Here is a 25,131-nt window from a genome sequence, read left to right on the forward strand (position 1 = left end):
ACAATTTTGAAGAAAGGGTTGGAGGAACAAATGCAGCTGTTTGGATGAATAGATGCAGCTGTTTCCTTTGGACCTCTGCAAGCTCAGCTGAGCCTGTGGGCAATTTAATATTGAATGAATGAATGACTGGTGATAATGGATTCTTATCATTGTGTACTTCAAATCCCAGAGAGCTGCTAGTTTCTTGGACTTCTGAGGTCCTTGTGGTCAAATCAGCCATTCATTCCTTCATTTATTAATCCAATTTTAAATTGGGCTAGGTCCTTGGGGTCCTAAATGAGTGAACCAGGCCCTTGACAACCAGGAGCTTGCCTGGCTCTTGGAGGAGGAGAGGATTCTACTGAGCTCTGAGGGATGGTTCAGGCCTGGGCTGGGAGAGAAGAGGAGATGTCCATTCAGGATGGAAGTGCTGTCTCTTGGAGGTTGGGCATCCTGACATCCTGCTTTGACCCTGGCTTGCTCATTCATTTATTCATTCATTCATTCATCTAAAAAATAAGTATTGAGCACCTACCTACTTTCAGGGTAATCTGCTTGGCATCTTTCTTAGAGTGGCATTCCCAATGGGCAGATTGTCCAGCATGGCAAGTCTGTTTCTCACTTTCTTAGAAATTCATATGGCAAAGAAGTGGTGTGGGTTAGAAGTTTTGGAATTTCTATTTTCAAACTATTTATGTCTCCGACTTCCCCAGTTGCTCCCTAGTGCTCTGTTGACTTCAGACTGAACTGGAAATCAGGAGAGGGTTCAAGCGATTCTCCTGCCTCAGCCTCCTGAGTAGCTGGGACTACAGGCACATGCCACCATACCTGGCTAATTTTTTGTATTTTTTGGTAGAGATGGGGTTTCACTGTGCTAGCCAGAATGGTCTCGATTTCCTGACCTCGTGTTCCACCCGCCTCGGCCTCCCAGAGTGCTGGGATTACAGGTGTGAGCCACTGCGCCCGGCCATTTTAACTTGTAAGTCTGGCAGCCCTACTGCCAGGGAAAGCCTCTCTCTGGCCTGAGAAAGGCTGTGAGTTTAATCTCTTGGGTTTTTAGGAGGCCTCTTCCCCTACCCCTACAAATCTTCCAACCATGGCAGTCAGGGCCTGGCTAGAACCTGCTGTTGACTCTCCTCACCTTGCCCTTGTAGGGTGCAGAGAACGTGGACTGCTCCATGTGAACTGAAGATCAGGAGATCTGAATTCCAGATCATAGTCTGCCAGCAAGGTCACAGAACACGTTGCTGGCAGACTCTGGGCCTGATTTTCCTATTTAGAGACAGTTGAGGATTCTATGGACTGTTCAAATATCATACATGGATTTAGCTTTGGAGGGCAATCGGGACAGGAACATTTGTCCATGTGTCCTCTGTGTACCCACCCAGTGTACTCTCTCTCTCTTTCTGTGTGTGTGTGTGTGTGTGTGTGTGTATGTGTGCTTGTGCATGCTAGGGGATGGAAGAGAGATGCCAAACTGCCTGAGATGATGCAAGAAATGGCCTGTTAAGAGCCACCTGCCATGCTTTTTTGATTTTGTACAACTCCTGTACTGACCGTGGCAGTTGGTGGGGGAGAGTAGTTGGGAGTTGCCGCATTTTTATCTCAGTTCAACTTCCCCAGAATGACTCCCCACAACCTTTCTCACTCCCAGGAGAAAACGCAGGTTCTTTCTTCTGTCCCTGGAATAAAGCAGGCTGGTAGAAAGGAACAAAGACACAATGGCAGGTTGTTGAGCTGAGCTTGAAAGGGCTCAGCGGCAGGGGGGCCTGGCTTCGGCTCCAGGTGCCTGGGCCCAGGTCATCCCATCTGGGAAGCTGCTCCTGGCTATTCATTTGTTAAGTATCATTCTGAAACACAAGGCAAGGAGGAGAGGCAGAGCTACAGAGAATCTGAGGAGAAGCCCGAAAAATAATTGCAACAAGGGAAGAGAGAAGTATATCCTGTCAAATGCTGCTTTGGTACCTAACTCTGAGATCACAGACATTTGGCAGGACAGAGAAGACACTAACTGAAAAGGGTTGGGTAAAACTCACATAAGGGCTGGCAAAGAAACCAGCACGTTGTCAGAACTGCCTAGAAAGACAGAACACCACTTTGGGAGGCCAAGGTGGGTGGATCACCTGAAGTTGGGAGTTCGAGACCAGCCTGACCAACAGGGAGAAACCCTGTCTCTACTAAAAATACAAAATTAGCCAGGTGTGGTGGCGCATACCTGTAATCCCAGCTACTCAGGAGACTGAGGCAGGAGAATCACTTGAACCCGGGAGGCAGAGGTTGCGGTGAGCCAAGATCGCACCATTGCACTCCAGCCTGGGCGACAAGAGTGAAACTCCATCTCAAAAAAAAAAAAAAAAAAAAAAAAAAGAAAGAAAGAACACCAGGAGAGATCAGCCATCTGTTGCCCTGATGCAGAACAATGTTGGCTCTTGGTTTTAAGAGAGAAGTTGGTATGTGTTGCTGTGACAGTCTGTTTGCACTGCTATAACAAAATACCACGGACTGGGTAATTTATAAACAATAGAAACATGTTTCTCATAACTCTGTAGGCTGGAAGTCCAAGATTAAGGTGACAGTGGGTCCAAGTGTCTGGTGAAGGGCTGGTCTCTGATTCTAAGACGACACCTTGAACATTGCATCCCCCTACATGGTGGAAGAGCAGAAGAAAACAAACCCATTCCTTCAAGCTCTTTTATAAGGGTTCGAATCCCATCCATGAAGGATCTTCCTGCCTGGCTTAATCACCTCCTAGAGGGCCCAACTCTTAATACTATCATTGGCAATTAAGTTTCAACCTGTGAACTTGGGGAAACAAGTGCAGACCACAGCAGTGGTGGACAAGGCCCTGGGCAAGGCCCAGGGATGCTGTTGTGCCACTCAGCTCCCCTGAGATTCCTTTTACCATCCCTCTGGGGGTATCCTCTGCTTCATGTACTTTGTTGCTAACATTGGCACCTGTGCCTTTTGGAAGATTGTCTTGGCCAGTGGAGCCACCTTGCCTAACAGTGAGCCAGAGGAGCCTTGGAGTTTCATGCCCTCCCCGGAGCCTTCTCCCTTCCTAGCCCAAGACTGGTGTGGGCGTGCAGAAGCTCAGCACCCAAGGTGAGACAGAGTCCGAGGTATTATATATGTTCCACAGCTCACCATGGGATTAGGCTGAGGCTGGGGCTCCACCCGAAATACACCCCATCCTTGACTTCTTCCCCTTCTGTATCCTGCTTTCCCCACTTTCTTACTGATTTCTCCTTAATTAATTAGTTATCTAATTATTTCTCAATTGACCACTTACACCTGAATCCCTGTCTTAGGATCAGATTCTGATGTGATTATGATAGTGGGGAAACCCCAGGAAGGCATTTCAGTTAACACCTCAGGTTCTCAGGAAGGAGAACAGCTTCAGCCGGTCATGCCCCAGAGCAGAACTGTCGTTTAGAAAAGACTGCAGATCTCTGGTGGAGGAGGAGGGGTGAATGTTAGGAGTAGGGGCTCCTAGAGGTCAGCATCATCATCTCAAATGTCTGTGTCTTCACTTGGCAATCTTTGAAGAAATTTACATGGGAGACCCTTGATTTACTCCACAAGAGCATGTGTTTAGACTCAGGCAGATCTGAGTTCATGTCTCACTTTTAAAAGATTGTATTTATTTAATGTGTACAACATGATGTTTTGATATAAATATACATAGTGAAAAGATGACTACAGTTAAGCAAATTAACAGATACTTCTTTTCACATGGCTACTTTTTCTTTTTGTGTGGTAAGAGCATCTGAAATCTACTCTCAGCAAATTTCCAGTATACAACACAACATTATTAACAGCAGTCACCTTGCTGTAGTTAGTGCTCTAGGCTTTTTCATCCTATATAATGGCAACTTTGTACCCTTTGACCTGCATCACCCATTTCTTCCCTCTCCCCACCCCAGGTGGTCTCTACTCCATGCTCTACTTCTATGTATTCACATGTCCCACTTCTGACCCTTACTGGCGGTATGACCTAAGGCAAGTTACTCAACCTCTCTGAGCCTTAGTTTCCTCATCTGTAAAATGGGACTAATAGTGGTTCACAGCTCAGACGTCAGTTGAGAGGGTTACATGTGCCCGCTGTGGTAAACATGTTGGTTCTGTTTCCTGAGTCTCAGTGTTAACATAAAATAGAGGCCCAGGATGTCTTTTATCAGGAAGTCTTTCCAAAGTGGGACATGCCAACTGGTAAGTGATGCAGCTGGCCCATGATTTTTGCAAGAGTTGCTATGGCAACATATTTTTAAGTCACAAAATTGGCAAAGAACGTGAAATTGGGAGTATGTGACAACAAGAAGTGATGGGTTGACATAAATAGACCTACAAAAGAGAAGTAGTAGCAGTAATTAAGAATATGAGAAGCAGGTACAGAAACACATATCAAGGGTGGGATAGTTGTATGTGACCAAGTGGGGGTCAGAAACCTGTCCCTGGTCTGGACAGAAGGAGAGGTGCGAGTTTGGAATAAGCATTTTTACACAGTCTCTCAGGGTTGCCTGAACCATTCTGCTTCTTGTTGGGTACCCCCTGGAATGAGAGAACAGACTGTCTCCCAAGTGATTCACTTCACTCTCCCAAGAGATTGGACAGGGGTCTTGTCTTGGGCTTCTTATTCCTGTGGTCCTCCTCCCTTTTGCTGTGTCCCACCTGCCTGTGTCTCCACTGGTAGCTTCCTGGGGGAGACATGCCTTCTCTATTCTCTTTCCATAAGTTCCCAGTAACTCCGGGTATCAGAGAAGTGCCAGGAATCCCTCCTCTCCACTTTCCCCTCCGAGGAATGGGAGGATATCAGAGTCACAGTCTCACTTGCAGCTGAGTGGTTGGAATAGAAATTTAGCAATTTGCCTCATCAGAGTCATGGTGCCAAGTGGACACCTTGTGAAGTACTTAAGAGAAGCTTCTCTGTCAGGAGGACAGGAGAGCCGGAGTCTGGGCTCAATAGGGCAAAAGCTATTATGATTGTAGGAGAAATGAAGGGCCTGCCATGAGAGGGGTCGGCTGCTTGTTCTGTTTCCACCCACCCCCACGGATGCATCCCCAGACCTTCTCTGCACCCCAGAGGTTGACCCTGTGAATGGCACTTTTGAGGCTCCCTTGACAACTAGATTCTGCTTGGGTTTGAACAACAGGAGGTACCTGAGACTGAAGGGCAGATGGAAGGAGAGGTTTACCCTCCACACCTGCTTTGACAGTGGTGCAATACCCCCAGGAGCAGTCCCTTAACCTGGCTTCAGCTCTCATTGGGCTCCTGTGATGCCATTTCCTTCCTTTGCCCCCCAGTCCTAAAGGCAGTAATGCTGTAGTCTGTTGCTTGTCTCTGGGATCCAATTACCCTTGTTGGTCCTGTTAGCCTCACCCATACTGCTGAAAATAGCACTGTTATTAAAGGCTTCTCATTTGAACTAGCTGAGTTGAATTTGTTTCCTTCTAAGATCCTGATGGGCACATGAAGAAAGAGTAAAGGTGCCAAGCATCTCAATTTGGGTGGCACTGGCTTTCTGAGATAGTGGGGATGCAGGTTGGATGGGGGAAGAAGAAGTGAACTGGGGAGCTACAGGGGCAAGGCCCAGGGATCAAGCCCAAAAGTAGAGTTGGGTCACGTGAGTCTAAACTACAGGTCATTGTTGCTGGTCTATGCTGGTGCTGAAACCTAGAGACTGCCCTCTGATGAGACAGGAGGCAGGAGTCTCTGAGCAATGGAGATGCTCACATTGCGGGCACAGTTGGATCTTCATTCTGGGGAATTCTTCTGCATCCATTAGGACTCAGTCCCAATGGGATGGGGAGCCCAGAGCTGAGCATGGGCTATAACCAGCCAATGGGCTCAGAGCCATGAGAGAAACTGGAGTAGGTAACATCAAGGCATGAGGTTCAGGGTTACTCTCATGGTCTTGGGGACTGAGTAGGGAAGAGACCAGGGCCAGGTAGGAATGGACACAAATGAGCTGATGACAGCTGTGTGGGGACAGAATCTGAGCCCGTGAATGATGCAGCTTTGGGCCACTCTTTGGTGTTGGCAGGAGAAGGAAGGGATTATTACTGTGATAAAGATGGATGAGGAAGTCTTCATGAAAGCAGTGTCTTTGGCACAGGAAGGGCAATTGCAGAATATGTTTAAGAAGTGAGGTGCTGGTGTGTTATGTACAGTGGAGGGATTCTGTTGGTAGTACTCAGTATTTGACTGGGCTTAGGAAGAGTTCCTCATAGGCTAGCCTCCCAGCCTCCTGGCCTCCTGACGGAGAAGTTTCTCTTAAGTCCTTCTTGAGGTGTCCACCTGGCAGTAGCCAGGCCATCATGGCACCCAGCTCCTCTTCTGCTCCCTTCACTGCTGGTGACCCAGGCGTGCCTGGACACAGTCCTACCCCTGACCCCTGGACATTGCTGCTTCTCTCCAGGCATCAGTATGGGGCTGAAGGGGGTTAGGCCACAGTTCCTTTTCTATCCTGTCTCATGTCCCTTTCAATATCTCCACCATAGAATGTGCTGGGTAGGTAGGAAGATGCAAATGTTTTGAAAAAAAAAAAAAAAAAAAAAAAAAAGCCAAGTGTGTAAAAATCTCACTTTATTTCTCTACAGCTGAGATTAAATTAGCTCTTAAGCCTTGATTTCCACATTGTGGAGAAAATTTGATTTTGCCAATTCTCATATATATGTGCATCTGCATCTAGGGCTTTATATTCCATTTCATTGGCCTGTCTGTCTATCCTTCCCCGAATGGCTCACTCTGTTAATTACCATAGCTTTATAATAAGTATTGTTCCCTGGTAGAATAAGTCTCTCCAGAAATTTGCCTTGGCTTGAATTTTGGGGTAGAATTGTCAAGTTCCCTATTAATTTTTGTTTCTTGATCTTGTGGCCAACTATCCTGCTGTACTCTCTTATTAGCTCTATTTCTTTTCACTAGATTATTTTGGATTTTCTGTGTAGACAGTCATATTTTCTGCAAATAATGACAATGGATTTTTCTTTCCTAATCTTTCATAATATTTTTTTCTTTTTCTTATTATGCCAACTTTTAGTACAGGATGAATGGAAGGGATGGGAGCAGATGTTTGTATCTGGTTCTTGTCTTTAAGGGAGCACCAACTTCTTTGTAATTCTCATTATAGGACTCTCAACTCACTTTTTGAGAAACTCCACTGCCTATCCCAGCAATTTGCCTCTCCCAGGATTCATTCTTCCCCCACTAGCCATACTTTCCCTCCTGCTGAGCTCTGTCTATGAGAATGTCCTGGCGCTCCAGAGGGGAGTGGGAGGTGATATTCTAGGACCCACAGGGTAGCCCAGGATGAGCATTTCCCTTCCAGATCTTCTCCGCATTTGCATATTTTGCAGGCGAGCTTCTTCATCCTTCACATTTTCCAGTAAGTGGCTGTTGAATCAAGTGGAAAGGCAAGTGAGTGTTGCTCTCTCTCTGCTCCACCCTCTTTTCCTCTTTATCTCCCTCTCTATCTCCCTCTCTCCTCTTTCCTTCTCACTCCAAGGACAAATGGTAATTGTCAGACAGTAGAAACCCATAAGGAGGAAGAATCACATTTTTCTTCATGTCCCATAATTGTCAAGACAACAGCTCCTCAATGGAGTTAAACTTCACATTTTTATGTGGAAGATCACTGGCTCCTTCCTTTTCTCTCAACCTTCCCCTTCCCCTTGTATACCTGGGTCCACTAGGAGTAGGAAGTAGCACTATCTTTTAGTAACTGTCCCATCAGCTCTGCTAAGATTGACATTGAAAAGCTTTGCAATTGCCACATAAAGGCTCAATTAAAGTCTTGGCCAAGGGCTACCCTCTTTTGCAATCTAGGAGGGGGAGAGTGTGTGGTTTTCCTCTTCCTGTTCCATAGCAATATGACAGAACAAATGAGCTGAAGCTTTCAAGTTCAGTGATTTTTTTTTTTAATGAAGGAAAAAAAAATGGGGGCTGCTCTTCTAGACATGTGTCACACGAAAGTGTGGGATGTGGTTTGGTTAAATGTATGTATTTCCATTGCAGTGCTTCTTTTCCAAGGAGTTTCAATTTGCATCATAATGGCAGACTTGGGTAGGAGGGAGGGGTGGCAGGGATGTCTTGCAAAGTGGCCATTTGGCCTTTTCAAATCTTGGACCATATGGTTTTATTCGACTAACACATTGTCATCAGGTTATCTAAAGTTAAGATGAAGGAAAGAATCTTAAGAGCTGTGAGACAAAAGCACCAGTAACCTATAAGTGAAAATCTATCAGATTAACAGCAGATTTCTCAGCAGAAACCCTACAAGATAGAAGGGATTAGGGCCCTGTCTTCAACTTCCTCAAACAAAACAATTATCAGCCAAGAATTCTGCACCCGGCAAAACTAAGCATCGTATATGAAGGAAAGATACAGTCTTTTCCAGACTAACAAATACTGAGAGAATTTGCCACTACCAAGCCACCACTAGAAGAACTGCTAAAAGGACCTCTAAATTTTGAAACAAATTCTGGAAACACATCAAAACAGAACCTCTTTAAAGCATAAATCTCACAGGACCTATAAAACAAAAATACAATTTAAAAAGCAAAAACAAAAAACCAAGGTACACAGGCAACAAGCAGTATGATGATTGGAATAGTACCTCACATCTCTACACTAACATGGAATGTAAATGGTCTAAATGCTCCACTTAAAATATACAGAACTTCAGAATAGATAAGAATTCACCAACCATCTGCTACCTTCAGGAGACTCACCTAACACAAAAGGACTCACATAAATTTAAAGTAAAGGGATGGAAAAAGGCATTTCATGCAAACGGACACCAAAAGCAAGCAGGGGTAGCTATTCTTGTATCAGACAAAACAAACTTTAAAGCAACAGCAGTTAAAAAAGACAAAAAGGGACATTATATAATGGTTAAAGGCCTTGTCCAGCAGGAAAATATCACAATCCTAAATGTATATGCACCTAAAACTGGAGCTCCCAAAATTATAAAACAATTACTAATAGACCTAAGAAATGAGATAGACAGCAACATAATAATAGTGAGAGACTTCAATACTCCACTGACAATGCTAGACAGATCATCAAGACAGAAAGTCAACAAATAAAAAATGGATTTAAACTATACCTTGGAACAAATGGATTTAACAGATACATACGGAACATTCATTCCATCCAACAACCCCAGAATACACATTATATTCAACAGTGCATGGAATTTTCTCCAAGATGGACCATATGATAGGTCACAAAACGAGCCTCAATAAATTTAAGAAAATTGAAATTATATCAAGTACTCTCTTAGACCACAGTGGAATAAAAACTGAAAATCAACTCCAAAAGGAACCTTCAAAACCATGCAAATATATGGAAATTAAATAATCTGCTCCTGAGTGATCACTGGGTCAAAAACAAAATCAAGATGGAAATTAAAAAATTCTTCAGACTGAATGACGATAGTGACACAACCTATCAAAACCCCAGGGATATAGCAAAGGTGGTGCTAAGAGGAAAGTTCATAGCCCTAAAATGTCTACATCAAAGACTGACAGCACAAACCGACATTCTAAGGTTACACCTCAGGGAACTAGAGAAACAAGAACAAACCAGACCCAAACCCAGCAGAAGAAAGGAAATAACCAGCATTAAAGAACTAAATGAAATTGAAACAAACAAACAAAAAAATACAAAAGATAAATGAAACAAAAAGGCTGGTTCTTTGAAAAGATACATAAAATTGATAGACCATTAGCAAAATTAACCAAGAAAAGAAGAGAGAAAATCCAAATAACCTCACTAAGAAATGAAACAGGAGATATTACAACTGACACCACTGAAATACAAAAGATCATTCAAGGCTACTATGAACACCTTTGTACACATAAACTAGAAAACCTAGAAAAGATGTTGGGAGGCCGAGGCGGGCGGATCAAGAGATCAGCAGATTGAGACCATACTGGCTAACATGGTGAAACCCCGTCTCTACTAAAAATACAAATAATTAGCCAGGTATGGTGGCAGGCGCATGTAGTCACAGCTACTCAGGAGGCTGAGGCAGGAGAATGGCATGAACCCAGGAGGTGGAGCTTGCAGTGAGTGGAGCTTGTGCCACTGCACTCCAGCCTGGGTGACAGAGCGAGACTCTGTCAAAAAAAAAAAAAAAAGAAAAAAAAAAAAGAAAACCTAGAAAAGATGGATAAATTCCTGGAAAATACAACCCTCCTAGCTTAAATCAGGAAGAGTTAGATACCCTGAACAGGCCAATAACAAGCAGCAAGATTGAAATGGTAATTAAAACATTACCAACAAAAAAAGTCCAGGACCAGATGGATTCACAGCAGAATTCTACCAGACATTCAAAGAAGAATTGATATCAATCCTATTGACACTATTCCACAAGAGAGAGAAAGAAGGAACCCTCCCTAATTCATTCTATGAAGCCAGCATCACCCTAATACAAAAACCAGAAAAGAACATAACCAAAAAAGAAAATTACAGATTGATGTAACTAATGAACATGGATGCTAAAATCCTTAACAAAATACTAGTTAACTGAATCCAACAACATATCAAAAAGTTAATCCACAATGACCAAGTGGGTTTTATACCAGGAATGCAGGGATAGTTTAACATATGCAAGTCAATAGATGTGATACACCACATAAATAGAATTAAAAACAAAAATCTCATGATCATCTCAATAGATGCAGACAAAGCATTCAACAAAATCCAGCATCCCTTTATGATTAGAACTCTCAGCAAAATTGGCATACAAGGGACACATCTCAATGTAATAAAAGCCATCTATGACAAACCCACAGCCAACATAATACTAATGGGGGAAAAGTTGAAAGCATTCTCTTTGAGAATGGGAACAAGACAAGGATGCCCACTCTCGCTACTCCTCTTCAACATAGTACTGGAAGTCCTAGCCAGAGCAATCAGACAAGAGAAAGAAATAAAGGGCATCCAAATTGGTAAAGAGGAAGTCAAACTGTCATTTTCTGCTGACAACATGATCATTTACCTCGAAAACCCTAAAAGCTCCTCCAGAAATCTCCTAGACCTGATAAAAGAATTCAGCAAAGTTTCCAGATACAAGATTAATGTACACAAATCAGTAGCTCTTCTATACACCAACAGCGACCAAGCAGATAATCAAATCAAGAACTCGTTCCTTTTACAATAGCTGCAAAAAAATGGAAATACTTAGGAATATACTTAATCAAGGAGGTGAAAGACCTCTACAAGGGAAACTACAAAGCACTGCTGAAAGAAATCACAGACAACACAAACAAATGGAAACACATCCCAGGCTCATGGATGGGTAGAATCAATATTGTGAAAATGACCATGCTGCCAAAAGCAATCTATAAATTCAACACAATCCCCAACAAATTACCACCATCATTCTTCATAGAATTAGAAAAACAATTCTAAAATTCATATGGAGCCAAAAAATAGCCCACATAGCCAAAGCAAGACTAAGCAAAAAGAACGAATTTGGAGGCATCACACTACCTGATTTCAAACTATATTGTAAGGCCATAGTCACCAAAATAGCATGGTACTGGTATAAAAATAGACACATAGACCAATGAAACAGAATAGAGAACCCAGAAATAAACCCAAATATGTACAGCCAACTGATCTTCAACAAAGCAAACAAAAACATAAAGTAGGGGAAAGGACACCCTTTTCAACAAATGGTGTTGGGATAATTGGCAAGCCACATGTAGGAGAATGAAACTGGATTCTTATCTCTCACCTTATACAAAAATCAACTCAAGATGGATTAAGGACTTAAACCTAAGACCTGAAACTGTAAAAATTCTAGAAGATAACATTGGAAAAACCCTTCTAAACTAAAGAGCTTTTGCACAGCAAAAGGAACAGTCAGCAGAGTAAACAGACAACCCACAGAGTGGGATAAAATCTTCACAATCTATACATCTGACAAAGGACTAATATCCAGAATCTACAATGAACTCAAACAAATAAGCAAGAAAAAACCAATCCCATCAAAAAGTGGACTAAGGACGTGAATAGACAGTTCTCAAAAGAAGATATACAAATGGCCAACAAACATATGAAAAAATGCTCAACATCACTAATTATCAGGGAAATGCAAATCAAAACCACAATTCTATACCACCTTACTCCTGCAAGAATGGCCATAATAACAAAATCAAAAAATAGTAGATGTTGGCATGAATGCAGTGATCAGGAAACACTTCTACACTGCTGGTGGGAATGTAAACTAGTACAGCCACTATGGAAAACAGTGTGGAGATTCCTTAAAGAGCTAAAAGTAGAACTACCATTTGATCCAGGAACCTCACTATTGGATATCTACCCAGAGGATGTTTATAGCAGCACAATTCACAATTGCGAACATATGGAACCAACCCAAATGCCCATCAATCAGCAAGTAGATAAAGAAACTGTGGTATATACATATGTATGTGTGATTATATACATATATACATACCACATATATATATGGTGGAATACCACTCAGCCATAAAAAGGGATGAATTAATGGCATTCGCAGTGACCTGGATGAGATTGGAGACTATTATTCTAATTGAAGTCTAAGTGAAGTAACTCTGGCATGGAAAACCAACTAAACGTTGTATGTTCTCACTGACATGTGGGAGCTAAGCTATGAAAATGCAAAGGCATAAGAATGATACAATGGACTTTGGGGACTTGGGGGGGAAAGGTGGAAGTGGGCGAGGGATTAAAAGACTACAAATAGGGTGTAGTGTATACTGCTCAGGTGATGGGTGCACCAAAATCTCACAAATCACCACTAAAGAACTTACTTATGTAACCAAACACCACTTGTACCCCAATAACCTATGGAACAAAATTAAGTTCAAGGTTAAAAAAAGTTATTGGTAAAATAAAAATATAAATATCTCAAAAATAAAATAAAATCAAGGTGTCCGCAGGGCTGAATTCTTTCTGGAGATTACCTTGATTTTCAGCTTTTAGAAGTTGTGTGCATTCCCTGGCTTGTGGCTCTTTCAAAGCATAACATTCCAACTTCAGCTTTTGCCATCACATTTTTTTTTTTTTTTTTTTTTTTTTTTGAGACGGAGTCTCGCTCTGTCGCCCAGGCTGGAGTACAGTGGCGCAATCTCGGCTCACTGCAAGCTCCACCTCCCGGGTTCACGCCATTCTCCTGCCTCAGCCTCTCTGAGTAGCTGGGACTACAGGTGCCCACCACCACGCCCAGCTAATGTTTGTTTTGTATTTTTAGTAGAGACAGGGTTTCACCATGGTCTTGATCTCCTGACCTCGTGATCCGCCCGTCTCGGCCTCCCAAAGTGCTGGGATTACAAGCGTGAGCCACCGCGCCCAGCCTTGCCATCACATTTCCATCATATCTCATCACATTTTAAACATTTCTATTTATTTATTTATTTAGTTTAAAAATAGAGATGAGGTCTCACTATGTTGAGCAGGCTGGCCTCAAACTCCCAGCCTCAAGTAATTCTCCCACTTTGGCCTCCCAAAGGGTTGGGATTACAGGTGTGGGCCACTGCACCCAGCCTGTCACTGCATCTCTCTCTCTCTCTTTTAATAACTTTATTATTCTTGCCTTCCTCTTATTAGGACCCTTGTGAGTACAATGGGTGCACCCAGATAATGCAGAATTATCTCCTCATCTTCAGATGCTTACCTTAATCACACATGTAAAGTCCCTTTTGCCATAGGTCACATATTGACAGGTTCCGGGGATTAGGATGTGGACATATTTGTGGAGCATGTCACTACTTAGCCTTCACACTGGGATATAGAAGCCTCACTCAGTTAGAGCCACTTCACTAGAATTGTGTACCTGATATTAAGAGAGGTTCTTAGCTAAACCCTGCTTGGAGCAAAGGAGTCAGGCTCAGGTAGGGTAATCTGTGAACCAGAAACATAAGCATGATATGTGTTTATGGTGCTATAATAAGAATAACCTTGGAGCTGCAACTGGGACTGCCTCTTTATTAAATGCTCAGAGACCTGGAAAGCAGTGGTATAACCATGAACAAAAATGCTGTTGTGAATATGTGCCATCTAAACACTTAGCTGGGCTCACGCCTATAATCCCAGCACTTTGGGAGGCTGAGGTGAGAGGGTTGCTTGGAGCTAGGAGTTCGAGACCAGCCTGGGCAACATAGTGAAGCCCCATCTCCACCAAAAATACAAAAATGGGCTGGGCATGGGCCTGTGGTCCCAGCTACTTGGGAGGCCGAGGTGGGAGGATCATTTGAGCTCGGAAGATTGAGGCTGCAGTGAGCCGTGATTGTGCCATCTGACTTCAGCCTGGGTGTCAGAGGAAGACCCCATCTCAAAAAAAAAAAAAAGGTTAAACTCTTAGAAATGGAGAATAGAATGATGGTTACTAGCAGCTAGGTGGTGCTGGTAGTGGGAAGAGAAAGGTGGTGGTTGGGGAGATGATGGTCAAAGTGCACAAAATTTCAATTAGACAGGCAGAGTAAGTTCGAGAGATCTATGGTACAACATGATGTCTAGAGCTGATAACAATTTACTGTATTTTTGGAAATTGCTAAGGGTAGATTTTGTGTGTTCTCACCACAAAAAATGATAAGCATGTGATGGGATTCATATGTTCATTGGCTTGATTTGGCCATTCCACAGTACATACATAGTTCAAAACATCGTGCCATACACCATAAATATATGCAATTTTTATTTGCCAATTAAAAAATAAATAAATTAATTCTTAAAGATGCTGTTGTAAAGACAATGTGACTGTGGATGGCGATGCCTTACAGGGTCAACACCGACTTCCCAACCTGCTTCTTTCCCTTGACATTTGCACAACTCTCTGCAGATGGTGGAGTTGATCCTCACCATCAGGAAGGATAGTAATGAAAGGAAGGAGGAAGACTAATTCCCAGAGTTCAACTACAGTTCCCTCTTCATAACACAAAGACCATTTGCTGAAATAAAATCAAACTGCAGGACCTCAGCTTATCATTTGGGGGAGTTTGCCAGACCATGCTTGAAGCCTCCTGTGAACTTTCCTGCTAGCTGATGTAGCGCCAACAGCTCAAATGATGAGGAAATCATCGAAGTGTTTGCTGTAGACTCGTGTCCCCTTTGGAGGCCCAGACCTTTGATAAGCTTCCCTTCTTTACATTTAGTCAAGTAATGGATAAAATCTTAAGATCAACACAGTTTCTTCAATCGATATTCTTACAACCAGCTGTAATCTACCTAATCAAAATATGACCTGGTCTGTATGTTTCTATCTTCCCACGGGGCTTTTTTTTTCCCCCACACCAAAACAGTACTTTATTTTGCAAATTTTGACCCATTATTACTCCCATGTTATGTTTTTTTTCAGCTGTCAAGTGTACAAGGTGAAGAGAAATTTCAGTTAGACAGGGGCTGCACCTGGAAAATAAATTTCTTAAACTCCATAAATACATTTCAAAACTGCTGGCTCCCAAAAGTCCATCTATGAACTCTAGGGCTGCCAGTATCATGTGCAGCACATTAAAGCTACACTATCCAAATAGCTTACTAATTCTGCATAAATCAGGTCAAGCAATGTGTCAACCTGTAACAGACTGTGCACTTTAACTGAACATGGCAAAATATTCACTCTTTCGAAATTTACATCATCATTTGATGTCAAACAGTGAAGCAAATCCCAACAGTATATACAAAAAGCAGCTTTGCGTTTACAAAAGATTGTTACCTGTACTGATTAATCCAGGCAGCTAACTCGTTAGTTTATGCAACTTTATTGAAGAAAAATAAATCAATTACTAGCAGAGTTATTAGTTGATCACTCATCTATTGACAACTTGCATCATTTATTCAGTGCTATATTAAACAGTGTATTGGAAGATAGATTAACTAATAGCTCCAAGCCTCCTAACAATTTAAATGAAAATTACAAAATGTTTGAGACCCTATTTTGGAATACAAAGGGTGTTTGACTTCCAATTTCCATTCTCTGTAGAACAAGAACAGGTCATTCCTTTATTGACATGCATAAAATACATCACATTTTCTGTTCTGCTGATGCTATAAATTCAATACCAATTCTCCAGCCACATTAGTTATGAGCATAAAGTATATCATGTAACCTCAAATCTCTAACAGTGGAAGGCTTAAACAAGAATGGATGCTGCTAGAATAATGCTGTATCCTTTGATGTGACAACTAAGCATCCATCCTCCTCCCCCTCAGATGATTTCTTCAGCATGTTAGAGCAATGAGGACATTGTTAGAGTGAAGACATTGGCCACATAATACACATGCTCCATTTTTTTTTAAATTCTGAGTCTTGGGCAACTGTTCTCTTATAACTACTTTACAGTTTCTAAAAGCAGTTATTGTCCAAAGCTGGGAGAACTTAAGTCTTCTCAGATGAGCATGTGAATGAATGGAGGGAGGTAAACAAAAAATAAAATTAAAAAACATGAGGTCTGATAGGGGAGCAGCCGGATAAGACAATCAAAAAAGGAACAGTAATTTAAAGTTTATTCCAGCTATAATGCAGGTTATTCTGACTTTAAGGTAGCATCACATGGCATACTTCTGAGTACATTCCCAAGATATTCTGTTGTACTTATCTCTGTCTGTTTTATAGGTCCGTGCAATCTCTGGCACTAGGGGGTCATCTGGGTTTGGATCACATAGCAGTGAACAAATGGATAAAAGAACTTTAGAAATTGTTAAAGCAGGTGACCACTGTGATCTTAGAATATCGAGACAAATGCTGCCATTACTGTTAATATTTGGATGATAAATTCTTGTTGTAAATGCAACCTTAGGTGGTTTGAAGGGGTAGTCTGTAGGAAAATGAATTGTCAAAAAGAATACACAGCCTTGATATAGGCTGTCATTAGATCCCATAATTGTGGCTTGCCAATGAAACATATCATCCCCAACTGGACCTGCAGAACATTGTGCTGGAGGGTCACGGGCCAAATCACTAAGTTCCTTATTAATCCGTTTCAGCGCCATAGTGTGTGCTTGTCGTCTGGCTCCTCACTCTCTCAGCGTATGCTCAGAGGTCCGGTCAAAACTCTTGATTATCCCGGCGGCAAGGCAGGATTTTCTCGTCTCACACCAGCTCTGCCCATGGGGCTCTCTTGAGGGAAGATATCAAAAGTTTAACAGAACTCTAGAAAAGATAGAGCCTTGACATTCATGAAAGACTCATCCTGGAACTTAGAATTCCCTTGGAAACCCCTAGTTATATAAACCACCACCATGGCACACAATTTCTTCCAGAAGATGTATTTTTTTCCTCTATAGGCTGGAGCATGAATGTATGAATCACTTCTTATTTATGTTAAATTACATTCTTATAATTTATAAATTATATTATATTAAATTCACTCATGCCATGTACTGGAACAAGAGATTCTTTATATTCTTTAAAGTTATCCAAACTTTAGATGGGCTAAAATCTATCATTTTCTTGGAGAGTTCTTAACTCTTCACCTAATAACATCTTCATTTCTTTCTTTACTTTCAAAACCAGCACCAGCTTCCTTTCCCAGAAAACCATTGGCTTTCTTTTAGGGGCATATTCCCCCCACTAAGGAATATAGCTTTTTATTATTTCATGAGAGCATGAAATACAGTATTGAGTAAATACAATATTGAGTAAAAGAACAAGAAAGCCTCATTGAAATGGGGCTGCTTTGTGGTTGGGTAGGCTTAGCTGCTGGGGTGCAAGATGGAAACTTACACTTCCCAAAATAATGAATGACCACATCATGGATCTTTGAGATTGCTCACAAAGTCACAAATAGCAAAAATGCCAATATAAAGGGCTACCATATGTTATATCAATTACATGTCTCTGTACTGTCCTCAGTGAAGACATACCAACTTCTTTTTGTTTCAAGCACCATTCTAGAAGGACTGAATCTAGAAGGACTGAATTCCCATGTGACAATTCCAGTTTATATCATATATCTCCAGAGTGACAGCTTTTCTTCCTCTTTTCTCCCTAATCCAGTCCCCAGTCTCCGGCTGCCTCTCATAATAATTATGTGTAATGTTGGCTGACGCTATACTTGGATGTACAGGGAAACTGTAGCTTCTTGATTTTTCTACCATTGATTGAATCTTCAGGAGCCCCCATCTTATGGGAGGTGGGGAAGCTATTCATCATATACAGTCTTTTTGAATGTACATAGACTCCCTTCAGTTGAAATCACTCATTTCTGGACATGTGAAATCTTTTGGGTTTCAGTCCCTGCCCTTGCTACTTTCTAACATGGTTGAGCTTCCAGGGACCTCATGTTGGAGGAAGGGAGGAGGAAGATCAGAATCATATACTGTTCCAGAATTCTGGATCCTTGCTGGCTCTGCTGCAAGATGGATTGCTGAGAAATAATGTGCCCCATCTTGTCTTTTGGAGTCTGTGGTCCTGGCCACTTGTCCTTGATAGCAAAGGCACCACACATAATGATCACTTTGACCTGACTCTGGGCCTCTGCCCATCTGCCGCCCCTAAGTAGGGCATACAGGAATTTATGGATCCCTGCACCTCACCATTTGCTGTGGCATATTAGGGCATTGGTCAGACTCCTCCATCTCCCTGCCTCCTCCCATGGCTGCATCACCATTTCTCTAGAACACCTGCAGGGCTCCTCTTAGAGGTCTGGGGCCTTCCCCAGTGAGCCCAGGGAAGCATCCCATTGCTGCCTTCCTGCCCCATGATCTCAGGCTTCTCTACACTTAGATGTTTCTATAGCTTCCCCACCTCCACCATCTAGATTTAGCTCCTGAAGGAGAAAGCAAGGACAAATGCATTCAGCCTTCAAGTATTTTCTGTTTCTTTCTTTTCCACCATCCACTGAGGCTAGAAGGGATGGGCTCTGTTTTCTTCTTGCTCTATGGAAAGGACTTCCTCTACATCATAGCCTCCTTTGGAGGGCCATTAAGCTTCCTGGTTCAGTGTTACTGGTGGAAGAGCAACTTCTCTTACATGATGGAAGAAACCCTGTGATTTGAGTTGACCAGGTATGATAGGAAGTCCAAGATGACTAGGGACTTGAGACCATAGGAGATAAAAATACCCTGGTTTGATAATCCCAAAACATATCCACTACATGTGACACAATGTTCTGAATTCATCTAGGAGAAATTCTGTTCCTAGAAGTAATCATTTTGAAAATAACAAAATAACTATTACAAATAACAAAAATAACTATTATCTGCTTATGATATGCTAGGCATTTTCTAAGATAATTTAATCCACATGCAATCCTATGATGTCAGTGCTATTACAATTCCCATTTTACACATGAGGAACTAAGGTCTGGATAGGAGGTAAAGAATCTGTTCAAGTTCACATGGTTAAATAAAGAATTATTATTTGACCACAATTCTGGCTGGCTGGGACCCCAGGCCCTTCCATCCTGCCTGCCCCCACCCCCAGCCTCTTTCTTCATTCAGCTCATCAGCTGCCCAGTCTGCTCTCCCCTAAACACTCTGCATCTGATGTGCCTGTCGAACCAAGCTACGTGCTGTTCCACTTACAGTCCATCTAATTTTCCCTCCTCTAGGTCTTTGTTGCTTCTGCTTCCTTTTCCCGGGATACCCTCCTCTCACCATTACCCATGGCCCCAAACCTTCTCTGATCCCCACAGCCAGAAGGTATTTGTGTCTAAATTCACTCTATCTTTGCAGTGTCTCTCCAGTGTGTCAACTTTCACGTGGAATTAGTCACACATTATCTTGGGAATCACCTTGAGATTCAGGCTTGCATCTCCGTCCTCTTTGTTTCTCCACAGCATCTGGGGCAGAAGCTGCATGAGTGAGTAGAAGACCCTTTTCTCTGCACACTGGGCCATCCCTGCAGCAGAGTTTAGTAAAGGCTTATGTTAGGACCTTGCCTAGCAGCTGGATCCAGAGCTGGGAACCCAAGGTTGGCATGAAGCGAGACTCTGGAGACTAATTCTTTCATCTCAGTCTGTGATTCGCATGTGGAAATTCAGTCTAAGAAGTCACCAAAGGGATACAAGGACCTTGAGTCTGCATGACTTTCTGTTCTAAGGGCATCTCTGGGTTTCCTCCCTGCTTCTTGGAGGAAAAGCCTTCTGCCTATTTCCCTATTTAGCGATAACTTTTTCTAAGTTCCAGTAAAACAACCCCCGCTCCTCAATTTGTTTTATCTGAAGAAAGTGCTAAACCCATTATTGGAAAATGAAAAAAATTGTCTTGTTTTATGAGCTCGTTGAACATCTGTATAGTAGTACATGGTTCAAGATTTCAAGATTGTTTATTTCTTTCTTTTTAGATACAGGGTCTCACTCTGTTGTTCAGGCTGGAATGCAGTGGTGTGATTATAGCTCACTACAGGCTCGAACTCCTGGGCAAGCAATCCTCTCACCTCAGCCTTTTGAGTAGTTAGAGCTAGAGGTATGTGTTACTACACCTGGTGAATTTTTTCATTTTTTTATTTGTAGAGATCAGGTCTAGGTCTTGCTATGTTGCCACGGTTCCTGGCCTCAAGCAATTCTCCTGCCTCAGCCTCCCAAAGTGCTGGGATTATAGGTGTGAGCCACCATGCCCCACCTCAAGATTTATTATTGTTATTGATGTTGCATTTGAAGCTATTGGCATGACCCATAGCCTAATGATAAAGGGACTCAACAGTAAGACATTGAAGGCAGATGGATCTAGAGAGCCTCTGAGGCAGTCATTTGTAGGAGCAGGGTAGGGATCTTTGCCAATTAATGTGGTCATATTCCTGCCATTGGAGGAGTCAGATTAAACTGTGCTTGAAGGAAATAAAAACATTTACTATGGGAATCCAGGCTGCCTTGCTAATGAATTGCTCTATGTAGTAGCGAGGTTTCTCCCAGCCGAGGGCTGAAAGTGAAGACCTTGCTTAGCAAAAGATATGTCAATTAAATAATTGTGTTCCTCACGTAGTGGTTCCACCACTGGACACTCAGGGTTTCTGTATCCATGTCCTTCTAGGGTACAGCTATCCAAACTTCTGCCAGGGAAGAAACAGATAAAAGTTGTGTTTGTGCTGCTATTTAGTGGGGCATGAGGCTGGGTGTGGTGGCTCATGCCTATAATCCCAGCAATTTGGGAGGCCAAGGCAGGTGGATCACTTGAGGTCAGGAGTTTGAGACTAGCTTTGCCAATACGGTGAAATCCCACCTCTACTAAAAATACAAAAATTAGCTAGGCATGGTGGTGCATGCCTGTAATCCCAGCTACTAGGGAGGCTGAGGCAGGAGAATCGCTTGAACCCAGGAGGCTGAGGTTGCAGTGAGTCAAGATCATGCCACTGCACTCCAGCCCGGCTGACAGAGCGAGATTTCATCTCGAAAAAAAAAAAAAAAAGGGCACCAAACATCTACTATGTACCCACAAAAATTAAAATTATAAAAAGAGGACATCAGCAATCCCAGGAGGTGATGTGTCCCTGGTTGGTGCACCTCAGGAGATGCTGCATTTGCCTCACATCACCATGTGAGATAAAGTAGCAAATGTAAGAAGCCACATGTGCTCATTTCTGCTTGCCAGCAAAATTTCACAAAGCCTCTTGCCTGAGTCACTATATTTCTTACAAGATGAATGACCCTTTTTCTGCACATAAGATAACATCTGACAGGGTTAATGATTATGCTTCTGTAACTATAACCAGATGTGTTCTTGCACCCAAGCTTTGATGTGATTGTACATGTGCTAAATCTTCATCACCTGCATATAAACTGTGAACTAAAACACAGCTTTGGAGGTGTCTGACAGAACCTCTCTGAAAGACTCCCTCTCGGGCTATAGTCCTCAGTAAGACTTCCGAATAAAACCAACTTGCACTCTTTAAAAGTTTGATGTTTATTTCTTTAGAAGGCATTTGGCTGCTAGGAGGCACAAAGCACAACCACAGCTGAGTCAGCCAGCAGTGGCTTGGGTGAAGACTGCACATTGTGTTGTGGGTGGCCCTGTACTTGCCTTGTCTTTGAGTGCGAGCAAACCCCCTCCCCTCCACCTGCTTTTCCTGGGGCCGGGTTACCTCTCAGCACAACCTGCTTTCCCATTTGGCTCCTGAATCACTTGCAAATAGCTCCATGTGCATTCAAATCTAATGTGTTAAGAGCCCCTCCGCGCCCATTTATCTCATTAGGAAAAAAGAAAGGCAGGAGCACTGGGTGATTCTGGGGTGATTCTCTCTGGTTTCCCTGGAATCCTGGTGTCTCAATTATGATCCCTTGGATTGGATGTGCTCTTGGCCTGCCAGAGGGAGTAACAGTGTCTTCTCTGCAGTTTAAGATTCTGCCGGAAGGCCAGAAACCAGCTGAGGGTCCATTCCTTAGGAGTCAGGAGTGCAGTCCCTGAGTGCAGTTCGCTGCATCAGAGTGAAAATCTTGGGGCAGTATCTTGGCTCCAGCAAGCATTAGCTCTACCCTTAAGCAAGGCATTTCCTCTTGAAACTCAGATCTCCTCACCTAAGAAAGGAGTGAGTTGAATTATATGCCCTCATAAGGCCTTTCCTGGTCTGCGATGTGTGTGTGTGTGTGTGCGTGTGTGTGTGTGTGTGTGTGTGTGTGTCTGCGCGCACGCGCGCATCCATCCTCTTGAGCCAAAGGAGAGGTAGCTGTTAAGTTGGAAGGATATGTTTCAAAGCCATCATTTTTCCTGTAGAAATAGAACTCACTTTAAGTTTTCTAATTACCTCCTACATGTCACATTCTTTCTCCCTCTTTAAGTCTGGATTGCTTCTCATGACTGAGGGCCTGAAGCCATCTTTTGATTTCTTCAATTTGTAAAGCAACTTATTTTAAATGTTGAATGCTGATAGAAAAGCCTTTAATAGCTTCATTACAGAGCCATCTTTTTTCTTATTCTGGCTGAGGAAATGGATCTGTTTTGCTAAATGAGATTAATTTTTCAATATATATAATAATAGGCATAAGTGTGTACATCTTAGCATATTAAAAGTGTCTTAAGCTTACCATTAATTAGTCTTGAGAAGAAAAGACTAAATACAAGTGTAATTAATTTATTACCAGTTGGAGGGATGAATAGTCACCGAGCAAACAGCAGCTTTCATCGGAACAAACAAGACTGTTTTAGAATGAAGGCATCACATCAGTCCAGGACCACGGTTCTTTGCTTATTTGCACGCATGAATACACTCCGGGGCCATTAGCTTGAAGGATGTAACCGAGAGGAGGCCGATTGATGCTATGAGCTACCACTGTTCTAAAAATGCCTTCAATAAGTTCCTTCTCTGTTTCAAGGTTGGATTGTTTAGGTAGTTATTACTTCACTCATATCTAATACACTAACATGCTTAAAAGATCAGCAGAGAAAGCACTTGAAACCTGTGACTAAATTCCATATGTTAATTATTTAATTGGATAACAACATTACACTTTAATCACTGGAAAATCACAAATACACACTGATATTTACAAAAGTTTTTTCAGTTAAATTTCAATGAAAGGAAGTTGGTATATTCTAGGACAAAAAGGAAAAGGGTGACGAATCCTGCTGACAGACTCAGCTGGTGCACGGTCCATTCCTAAAGAATCTCCTGATTTGGCTAAGAGCCAGGATAGAATAATAAATAAAAATACAATTATTATATTTATAGAAATGTACATAACCTAAAATTGTTACTTGCTTGGCTTTGAAATGCATTGTATAATTTTATAATTTTGTAATTACACAATGCATTTCAAAGCCAAGCAAGTAAGAATTTTTGTAAATCAGAATTAACAGTTTTGCTTAGGCTAATATTATAGTGTGTTTGCATTTTCTTTTCTTTTCCTTTTGAGATGGAATCTTGCTCTATCACCCAGGCTGGAGTGCAGCGGTGCGATCTCAATTCACTGCAACCTCTGCCTCTGGGGTTCAAGCAATTCTCATGCCTCAGCCTCCTGAGGAGCTGGGACTACAGGCATGTGCCAACACGCCAGCTAATTTCTGTATTTTTGTAGAGATGGGGTTTCGCCATGTTGGCCAGGCTGGTCTTGAACTCCTGACCTCAGGTGATCTGCCCATCTTGGCTTCCCAAAGTGCTGGGATTACAGATGTGAGCCACCGTGCCGGCCTGCGTTTTCTGAGAGTACAATGATTGGGCTGAAGGTGAGTCTGCTGGGTGGTGATAGAAAGAAATGTTGGTTGAAACTTCAGTCAGAGAAACAAATCAACAAATAATAAAAACAATCAAACAAGCAAACAATTAATTCCTTGTCTATAAAAAATTAGGAATTGGTCAAATATGGATGGGTCAGTCCCAAACCACGTACCATTTGTATAGCTACCGCTTCCAAATGAATCAAGAAGAAATGAAGACGTGTACCTACAGTCACCACAAATGTATAATAATACAAACAGATTCAGAAGTGATATTTATGCAGCGCTAGGGTGCTATTTTGCAACATGCAGGGAAGACTGTCAACACTTCTAAGACCACGGGGATGCTGAGAGTCTTGGGGTCACTGAGAATCTGAGGTTAAATTTCCCAGATTATAACCAAGAACAGGGATCCCTTTGTGGCTCACTGTAGACAAGGTACACTGTGAAGTCTTCAGGAGCCTTTTGTCCAAAGAACAGGGATGAAAAAGTGTGCATATTTCTCTAATAAATCACAGTGGATGGGGTTTCCAAATAAACTCCCTCCAAATAAACGGTTCAATATCACTTCTCCATTCTTATCGTGTGCACAGTTGAAAAGCACATTCACAAACCATGGCCTCAGTGGGCTCTCCCAACAGTCTTGCAAGGTAGGAAAAGCAGATATTTTCATCATCGCCATTTCATTAAAGCAAAACTGAGACACAGAGAGAAAACATCATGAGTTTAGGACTTGAGTCTTAGAGTTAGGACCTGAACCCAGGTCTTTGGATTTTAAGTAGAGTTCCTTTTGTAAAAGAGGGAGTGTTCTAGAAAGTGGTCCAGTCCTTAGCAAAATGCCCACAGAGATTATGTTCATTGCCAGTGGCAACCTCCACTTTTTTCTCTGTCGTCTTTCCCCCTGACCCCAGAGCCACTGAAATCCTTTGCACTGAGGAGGCAAAAATTGACACCTCAGCATTACCCATCTCCACCCAAATAAAATGATAAGCTTTCAAGCATCAGTGGGAACGTGATTTTTAGGTTCTTTCCTTTGAAATTACACCATTTTGGATAACCATATAAGGCTG

The 25,131-nt window shown here is 42.3% G+C and overlaps 1 pseudogene across 1 annotated transcript; it reads right to left on the minus strand.

The window, feature by feature from the left end:
* Positions 1 to 16,463: 16,463 nt before the first annotated feature.
* LOC100599320 lies at positions 16,464 to 17,073 on the minus strand (annotated as a pseudogene). The gene has a single exon (XR_001116743.2). The product of XR_001116743.2 is annotated as a ubiquitin-conjugating enzyme E2 D3 pseudogene (transcript).
* Between the last annotated feature and the right edge of the window lie 8,058 nt (positions 17,074 to 25,131).

This window comes from Nomascus leucogenys, chromosome 13 (assembly GCF_006542625.1).
Source record: "Nomascus leucogenys isolate Asia chromosome 13, Asia_NLE_v1, whole genome shotgun sequence".
NCBI lineage: Eukaryota > Metazoa > Chordata > Mammalia > Primates > Hylobatidae > Nomascus > Nomascus leucogenys.